The 10313-nt window shown below is 39.7% G+C and overlaps 1 protein-coding gene across 1 annotated transcript in view; it reads left to right on the top strand.

The window, feature by feature from the left end:
• Positions 1–5396: 5396 nt before the first annotated feature.
• gpr4 (G protein-coupled receptor 4) overlaps positions 5397–10313 on the top strand; it is a 49142-nt gene continuing 44225 nt past the window's right edge. The window contains exon 1 of the mRNA XM_024442192.2: positions 5397–5718. The gene's annotated coding sequence lies outside the window, so the exon portion shown is untranslated. The remainder of the gene's footprint in view (positions 5719–10313) is intronic.

Below are 10313 nucleotides of genomic sequence, written 5' to 3'. Positions count from 1 at the left end.
GGTTTTCTGACTTGCTTTGGAACTACCGGTATGTAGTTGATCATCCACTACAGTATACTCATATCACTTCCTGTTCTCTGTAGACTGTCGACATGCTGACGACCATAACATCCCTTTTAACCTATTTGTTTGAAGGCTCAAGGCCTAACCTGTTGTTATTGGTCATGAGGCTGCTGTGGAGGTGACCTGTCAACACGTGCCTGATTAGCAAGGAAGAAGGTCATGGTAAACCTAAAACAGCATTAACGTCCTCTTTTGTTTTGCCCTCTGGGGTTCAATCATGTGGCTGAAGTCATGTTTTTTTCTGTAAATCCTAGGTAAACAGACAATGTCCTTGATAGTTGTCCATTTGCAATCCTATTTTACACAGTACTTCAAAAAACTTAGTCATAGTTGGTGAATACACGTTCAGGTACTCTGGTGTGTTTTGCACCAAAAACCTCTGCACTCCTACTTACGCATCAAAGTAATTGCTGTCCCGCTTAAAATTAATCTGTCAGCTATTCAGAATACCTCACTCATCATTTAACAAACATTGTGTGTTACTGAAAACAAACACGAAAGTGGTGGTGCAAGTGGGTTGACTGTCTACATATAGCAAATGCTGCCGTACTGTATTATGTAAAACCCAAGCTCAAGCAGGGAGGTTAGTGGATTTTAATCTTCAAAGAGGAAGTGCATATCTTGGGTAATTGGTTGCTGGGCAACAGCTGGGTTGATGCTGCTGTGTTGAAGCCCTGGTGTGTGGGAACACTAATCTGCCTCTTTCCAGGCCGCCTCAAGCTGCTCCCTCCCTGGTGCTCAGTCACTGAGGTTGGGGGGTGGGGGTAATAATATCGACTTCTTGGGGGATATCAAAAGTTATACAAAATTACTAACATTTTTAGAGTGGAATTAGGCAGATGAGACTCCCAGCAGCTGTGCCAAGCAGCCACTTGAGTGGCTTTTTTTGTGTTTTCACTCCCAAGATTAAAGCCCAGGCTCAAAGTAGAACCACTTTAGTAATAGGAGGTCTAGATCTTTTACCCCACCTCTTCCCCTTGAAATTCCCTCTAAGATTGATGACAAAAATGTAATTCTTTGTGGTATAAAGGATGATTTGAGCAATTATGAGTAATTTGGTTACCATAAAGTAGGTCTAAATGTGTTGAAGTGCTTGCTGCTTGTCAGAATCAAGTAAATCAAGACCATGAAGGTAAAATACATTGAAATAAGATTTAAATGACTTGTATTAAGCCTTTTTAAGGTTAAAAGAAGCAAAATGATCTACCAATGACGTTTAGATAATTTAGCTTGGCAAGAAAAGAAAAAACAAACACGCACAAAAAAAACAAGTGATGTATTACTCTATATAAGATTGCTTACATTTAACTTTTTGCAGTGTAAATAAATCTGAGTTGCTTTTCTCTACTGTCAGGACCATGGGCTCAGAAAGATTCATTAGCAACAAATATTTATCCATATTAAGCTCTAAACAGTCTCTGATAAACATAAAATATTCCAGGTTTAGGCATGAATCCAAATCTTAACTAACAGGAATACAAATATAAGAATGCAAATGTAATGCTACGCCTTTTAGTCTCAATTCACTGCAATTGGCTTGTCCATGTTTCTTTTAAATTCTTTTGAAAAAGTGTATTTACAATTACACCTCAAGGTGCCTGTTGATGAAGAATTGATGGATTAACATTGGTAGACCTAAGAATGGCCACAGGGGGTTATGTCTCCAGTCCAATATCTATAAAGTGTGGTGCCTGTAGGATGTTCAGTAGTAATTCAAGTCAATAGCCAATTTGAAAGGAGTCATTGATCAGGTTGTCTCTTGAAACATTCAAGACCAGAATATTTCTGATTTATATCTCTATATAAATGATTTATATCCCTGTATAAATATAATTAGAATTAAATGAATCCTCTTAAAACAAAGTACATTTTATATTGGGAATAACTGTTTTGATGTTTACCCCTTAGAGATGGTGATTCAGGACAGAAAATAAGCAGATGGTCCAAAACAGATTCCAAGTAAAACCGCAGCGGGTGGAAGAGTTTGACTCCGGTCTCCCACAGAACATAAAATGACGCTAGACGTTATTTGATTCTTTGACACCTCTAGCCTGTGCTGAGTCTGTTTACCATACTTCTGATCACACTGTTCCCTTAGCCCACCACATGGAGAGAAGCCATCCCCCTTTCTCCTCTCAACAAGGACCATTTAATTGATCACTTTCCAATACACAAGACTGGGAAGGCTGATACTGCATGTCTTTCTCTCTGGTCTTGTGTGTAGTATTTATGTTGGCCAGCATGAATCAATCTCCAGCTGGATATGCAGAAGAGATACACTGTGATTCCTTTTCCATTTGTGGCTTGCATGTGAATTGTAGATACGCACTCACTTACTGTAGGTGCTCACTCACTTATAGCCCTGACATCCCATCAGACTGGATGAAAGACTAATTGGATCTCACACAATCACAGCGTAAACTCATGTGGACAGATGCAGGGATGTAGGTTCTACAACACACCCTAGTGACCACTGATATGGAAAGTCTACAGTGGGGTCCGAAATTACTGACAGCCTTGATAAAGATGGGCAAAAATTACTGTTTAAAAGAAATCATTCAAATACTGAGTAATACCCTCAAAAATATTTGGGATTATATAATTCTATACTAATACAATTGCGCAGAGAAAGAGATTTTGTTTAACCTTTAACCTCTAAATTATTGTTAATCTAACTGCACTGTCCAATTTACAGTAGCTATTACAGTGAAAGAATACCATGCTATTGTTTGAGGAGAGTGCACAATCGTGAACTTGAAAATGTATGAATAAACCAATTAGGCACATTTGGGCAGTCTTGATACAACATTTTGAATAGCTATGCAATAGATCATTGGATCAGTCTAAAACTTTGCACATACACTGCTACCATCAAGTGGTCAAAGTCTAAATTGCTCCTGAATAATTCATTATGGCCTTTCTTTTGCATTTCAAAGATGATGGTAAAAAAAAAAACTTTCTTTCTTTGATCTTTTACCAGATCTAATGTGTTATATTCTCCTACATTAATTTCACATTTCCACAAACTTCAAAGTGTTTCCTTTCAAATGGTATCAAGAATATGCATATCCTTGCTTCAGGTCTTGAGCTATAGGCAGTTAGATTTGGGTATGTCATTTTAGGCGACAATTGGAAAAAAAAGGGGGGCAGATCCTTAAGAGGTTTCAACAAGTAATATATTGTTTTTCTTAAAAGGTAGGGGTCAAAATTATTGACACCCCTAAAGATTCTTATAAAATAAAGTAGTCAAAAGTTTAGTATTTTGTCCCATATCCCCACGCAATGACTACATCAAGATTGTGACTCTAACTTGTTGGATGCATTTGCAGTTCATTGTATTTCAAATGATTTTGTGCTCAATAGAAATACATGCTAAATAATATAGTGTGTTATTTTGAAGTCATTTTCATTGTAAATAAGAATATAATTTGTTACTAAACACTTCTACATAAATGTGGATGCTACTATGATTAGGAATAATCCTGAATGAATCTCGAATAATGATGAGTGAGAAGATTACAAGGGTCAAAGATCATACCCCCTAAAACACGAAGAGACACAAACACATGATAACATACACACACGTACTCATGGATTTTGTGTTGTGGATATGTGGTAGTAGAGTAGTGGCTGGAGGGAACACACTTGTGTTGTGAAATATGTTGCGAAGTACTGTAACATTTTAAAATGGTATAAACTTCTTTAATTTTGCTGGACCCCAAGAAGAGTAGCCGCTGCCTTGGCACTACTTTTTTAATGATGCTAACGTTTTATTCATCAATCATGACAGTCAGATTATGCTATGAAGTCATGGTCAGTATAGGCTGTTGTATCTCTGTACAAGAGACTACAGCATCATTTCAGCATGTGTTTTTTGTTGTTTATGATTACAGATGCTTGAAGGCATCTGGCTGATCTGAATCAAAGCATGGTAATGCAGCAGTGTGCTGTCCAACATGTTGTTTACAATTTGAGTGTGTTACTGGAAAACTGTACTCTTTTTAACATGCCCAAAAAGAGCCTGGTTTTGGCCTGAGTCAAACCCCAGGCCCGGAACAAAAAGACACAGCTAGGAATGTATGTCCAAACAAAAAAAATCACTGACACTACAGGGATCCATAAATGCACAGGTGTGCTTTTGAAGTGGAAGGTTGATGAGAGGAGCTCATAGAGAATATGGAAAATAACATTTATTTTTTTATGGTGGAAAAACTTCCATCGAGCAAACAAGCATCTGATCTGACGTGGAAATCTGCATAGGCTACAATGCATTTCTTCATAGGCTATTGTGGGTAGGTTACTAATGACACCAGAATTGCATTTGACAAACCCCTTGCCGTTGTCTGTCTTGTAGATTCTAATTCTCTGGACCCTGGCTATCTATCTCTGTGTCTCTTTGGAGGTTTGGTTGTATCAGAGGTGTTTGTGCTGTGCATTTGACACATTCCAGTTGCCACAGTAGTGGGTCGACAGGGCAGCGTGGGGTACACCCCCCCCTCTCTCTCTCTCTCTCTCTCTCTCTCTTTATCTCTTGAGTTCATCTGGTGTGGCACATGATGAATTTCTCTGAAATGGAGCTATGCACCGTAAAATGAGGAAGATGCCTCTTTTAATGGACTCTAATGACTGTTGTTGCTAGGATAGAAGCCTTTTAGTGTGATGTACGGAAAGAGGGGCCGTGATTTCAACATGTTTCCTTTCACATTGGATCCCTCTTTTGATGTTGACCATTACTTTACAATAATTGATGTCTTGTTCATGGCAGCAATTTAATCACTATCTCTCTCTCTCTCCCCCGCCACCTCATTACATAAGTCTTGGGATAACAGCTTATTTTAAGTACCCCCCCTGTTGAAGTGAACCTGTAAATATTCCAATATTATGAATATGTCAAGAATGTGAAGTACTGTTTTCATTTAAATCTATGCCCTGGGTTCCACCCTGAAACCCTATCTTGGCTGTGACGGTAACAGCTGATGTGTGTCCATGTTTAGTTGTTTTTTTCTCTGTTTATTTGAGGATTTTTTTCAGGGAACTTAAGAACTGAAACAATCGATGGCAATATATTTTGCCATATCGAGTCTTAAAATCAACCCAAACACTTTATAGTGATAGAAATAAAAGCTAAAAGGTATTTCCAGCTCTCTAAAAAAATCACACAGTGTAATTTCTCACCTCCACTGCTAGGATGGGGGCCTTTAAGTGGGATGTACAGACAGAGGCCATGATTTTAACACGTTTCATGGCAGCAATTGAATCTCTCTCTCGCACACACACACACAATCTCTCTCTCTCTCTCTCTATCTCTCTCACACACACACTCGAACCCACGCTCTCTCATATACGCACGCACTCTTTCTCGCGCTCTTTCTCTCTTCACTCTCCATTCTCGCTGTCAATAACTTTTGGGGGTTTTCCACAGAAGTAAAATAAATGTAATGTCCGATGATAAGCACCTGATGAAAAATATGAAGCATTCTGCCAGATAGAGACTACAGTGTGGCGATTGCAGACGCGTACCTTCAGTGCACTGTCCCAGTGGCGCCATCCACATGAAGTGAGCAAAGGAGAATTCGACACAGCGCTGTACTCAGAGGAGTGAGGATTACACAGTTTACTCAACGAATCAGTTGTACTATGGACAATATCGCGAATGTAAGTGTTTCACCGCGTATTTCATGTAAACTATAAATGCCAATTTAGACTTCAGAAGTGAGCGCGCCTGTTATCACCTGCATGACAAAGGATGAGCATTTATTTTAGGCGTATGTTTTGTACCATAACTACATTTATCATTGCCTTTTTTATTAAGCTCTCTGTTTTCTATCTATCTATCTATCTATCTATCTATCTATCTATCTATCTATCTATCTATCTATCTATCTATCTATCTATCTATCTATCTATCTATCTATCTATCTATCTATCTATCTATCTATCTATCTAATCTATTTAGAGTAGACCTATCGAAAGTAACGTACGTAATAGTGTGAATTCCTGATAAGATAACGTTTACAATTGTTGATGGGCCTAGTGAAATGTGAAAATGAAACTGTTATATTGGCAGCATTTATAGTAACTTCATTTAATTAAAGGTTTTACTATCTCTACCGCGCCCACTTATTTAACAGTAGCAAAGCAGATAATTGAATTGCTCTCCTGCTCATAAGAAAGACTATTCCAATGAGTATTAATTGAGTCAATTCAATGCACATTGGGGGTTCTGTGGACATTCAGCGCAATGGAACGCATGTTCCCCCTTTCAGAATTTCCCCCATTGGCTGCATTGATGGTTGTAGTATTTACAGCATAATCTCACCCTTTAAAGACTATCTGTATTGTGTTTAACTAATCCCCATTTCTGAACCAGTAGGAACGATCACCCTTTAACTGTTTGAGCTGCTGACCTTTAAGGCTCACATATGACAATGTGGTTTGCTAAAAGCTCTGGAATTATGTACCCTGTCTTTTAGACAGTGTTTTCTTACCAAACCGCTGCAATTAACTGCGACTGCTCACTTCCCTTGCTTTTTGTAAGCCATTTATTAAAACATTCTAGGCCTGTAGAAGGGTATACTCTCCAGTAGTGGTGCGTGTGTAAAATCGGTGGGTAAGCCAAACCAGAAAAAAAGCCACATTACAACCTATGTGTTGTGATAATTGTGTTGTTTGCTCTAGAACCTGTTAGTTCATAAGCCTTGCAAGTTGCCACCTTGATATACAGGTCAAAGGCAGAGACAATAAAAAGACACAGTGGCAGAATAGATTCAACCACACCTTTGTTTCATCACAAAACCAGAGAGCAACATCTGTCTGGTGGTGTCCACAACGCATACAGTTACATGAAGCTTGCTGCAACCTGGTGTCAGAGCATTTTGTATTATTCTGTATGTAAATCTGTAATAATACATCTAGTATGCTTTGTTTCATTTCATATGGTATGTATTAATTTGTGGATGTCCATCGGCCATTTCACATGATATGTTACGAATGACAATTCAAAATATATGTTACAAATGTGCAAAAACATACTACAGTCGTGGCCAAACATTTTGAGAATGACACAAATATTCATTTTCACAAAGTCTGCTGCCTCAGTTTGTATGATGCCAGTTTGCATAAACTCCAGAATGTTATGAAGAGTGATCAGATGAATTGCAATTAATTGCAAGTCCCTCTTTGCCATGCAAATGTATTGAATCCCCAAAAAACATTTCCACTGCATTTCAGCCCTGCCACAAAAGGACCAGCTGACATCATGTCAGTTATTCTCTCGTTAACATAGGAGTGAGTGTTGACGAGGACAAGGCTGGAGATCACTCTGTCATTCTGATTGAGTTTGAATAACAGACTGAAAACTTCAAAAGGAGGGTGGTGCTTGGAATCATTGTTCTTCCTCTGTCAATCATGGTTAACTGCAAGGAAACACGTGCCATCATCATTGCTTTGCACAAAAAGGGCTTCACAGGGAAGGATATTGCTGCCAGTAAGATTGCACCTAAATCAACCATTTATCGGATTATCAAGAATTTCAAGGAGAGCAGTTCAATTGTCGTGAAGAAGGCTTCAGGGCACCCAAGAAAGTCCAGCAAGCGCCAGGACCATTTGCTAAAGTTGATTCAGCTGCGGGATCGGGGCACCACCAGTACAGAGCTTGCTCAGGAATGGCAGCATGCAGGTGTGAGTGCATATGCACGCACAGTGAGGCGAAGACTTTTGGAGGATGTCCTGGTGTCAAAAAGGGCAGCAAAGACGCCACTTCTCTCCAGGAAAAACATCAGCGACAGACTGATATTCTGCAAAAGGTACAGGGATTGGACTGCTGAGGACTGGGGTAAAGTCATTTTCTCTGATGAATCCCCTTTCCGATTGTTTGGGGCATCCAGAAAAAAAATAGTCCGGAGATGACAAGGTGAGCGCTACCATCAGTCCTGTGTCATGCCAACAGTAAAGCATCCTGAGACCATTCATGTGTGGGGTTGCTTCTCAGCCAAGGGAGTGGGCTCACTCACAATTTTGCCTAAGATCACAGCCATGAATAAAGAATGGTACCAACACATCCTCCGAGAACAACTTCTCCCAACCATCCAGGAACAGTTTGGTGATGAACAATGCCTTTTCCAGCATGATGGAGCACCTTGCCATAAGGCAAAAGTGATAACTAATTGGCTCGGGGAACAAAACATCGATATTTTGGATCCATGGCCAGGAAACTCCCCAGACCTTAATCCCATTGAGAAATCTTTTTTTGAGGGTGCGCCAGGACCATTCACTGTTGAGCTCACTCAGTTTAGCTGAATGCTGATGGGCTATTATTGTATAATTTTCTTATGAAGAGAGGCCAAATGCTCGCTGGCTTCCCTTGCATTCAATGCTGCGGGCAGCAACAATATCATACTCTTTTTGACCAGACAGCATCAAATAGATACACATAGAGAGACAAAGGGGTGCTGTTTCGCTCATTCGGATGCTTTCTCCAGTGGGATACATTCAGCATCTTGTGAATTGAAGGACAATTTTGAAAAACAGAGAGACAAACAATACATTATTTTCTATTTTCTTTTATCTTGGTCAATTTTGTGGGAAAGCCTGGCTTCCCTGGGCATCCATGAATACACGCCACTAATACTCTCCGAAATACCTCATATTGTTTAATCGAGTACAGCCTTTCAAACCACAGGGATAGATCAGCAGTTTTGCTCATTTTTAAATTTGTTTTCTTACCTTGAAAGTGGTGTATGGACAACGAATGACTGCAATCCACAATGCAAACAATTAGCAACATGAGCATTGTGGGATTAATGTTGCAGTCACTCCTTGTCCATAGACTGGAAATATATAAACATGCTATCCCTTTAAAGTACAGTACCCTTCTTATACACTCAATGTGTATTGGGTTGCATGCTGGCACCACTGTATCTACTGTAGTGTACTGGACCCACTGAACGGGAGCTATGGAGGGTTTTACTGTCTCATTGACTGCATTTTCATGGCATCATATTAAATCATGTCCACACACAATGGCTGGTGGATGATCTCTTCCAGGTCAACCACTCATGAGGGTTCAGTAGCTAGTCCTCCCGCCTCTGCATGCCAGCTTGCGTGCCTGTCTCTCTGGGGCTGGGTCCTCAGTATCCAGGGTCACTGAAGGGGGAAGCGCTCGCACGTTTAATCTAGCCTAGCTAGCGCCGCGTAATTGCTCACGGTCTCACACAGGGGACGTGTGATAAGCATGGACACTTAAAGCTGCAATATGTAACTTTTTGGGCGACCCAACCAATTTCACATAGAAATGTGTTTTATAGATCTGTCATTCTCGTTGAAAGCAAGACTAAGAAGTGGTAGATATTTTCTATTTCTAGGTTTCCCGTTCTTAAGTTTCGTTTTTTGCGTCTTTTACTTTAGGTTTTGTACACCAGATTTTGTACACCAATATTTGTAGTAATGGAAAATATATTTCACAGCAGTTTAGATGGTACAATGATTCTACTCTACACTATACTTGCTTGTTTAGTCACATAAACTGAAATTAGGCAAACTATTAGAATTTTAGCAACCAGGAAATGGCGGAGCGATTTCTGCACAGTGCATCTTTAATAACCTGACAGGTGAAGTGGTTATAGTCCAATAATGAGCGGGGAGCCTCAGCCGACCCTACGACAGCTTGGTCTAATTGGATATTGTTTTCCAGGTAGAGCTGGATTGCCTGCTAAGGTGATGTCATTGAACTGTATTCTCTAATTTGCTGTGCATGTCACTGAGGTAGACGTTTCACTGAGAATATGCCATGAAAAGGCTTTTGGCATGTTTTTAGCTCTCTTGTGGAAGAAGTTGGATTTTCTGTTTAATGATGATGCATTGAAACCTTTCAATCCACATGCCTACTTGGCATCCTAACTAGGAGCTCATATCCCTATATTTGCTGTACCCTCATAAAGCTAACTGAAATTTACATTGCAACAATCCACCTATTCACGTCTCCTGTGCTTATTTGTGTTACATTGGTAAGGCTACCAAGCAAATGTGTGTTTATTCAAATATCAAAGGACTAGCCTCCTTATGCTCATCTGGTTGAGGTGCATTTTTGCATTATGGCAGCTGTGACCAATACCATGCCATGTTTGACATTTTTAAATCAGATCTTTCATATTAGATAAGTTATTAGGTTTCACTTGGTTTTCAGTCTTGATCTTTGCTGCTGTTTCTGACATTCCTGGTTTAACACCTTGGTAGGGGTCAATTCCATTTCA

This window comes from Oncorhynchus tshawytscha, linkage group LG13 (genome assembly GCF_018296145.1).
Source record: "Oncorhynchus tshawytscha isolate Ot180627B linkage group LG13, Otsh_v2.0, whole genome shotgun sequence".
NCBI classification, from domain to species: Eukaryota; Metazoa; Chordata; class Actinopteri; order Salmoniformes; family Salmonidae; genus Oncorhynchus; species Oncorhynchus tshawytscha.
This window is presented reverse-complemented; position numbering and strand designations above follow the sequence as displayed.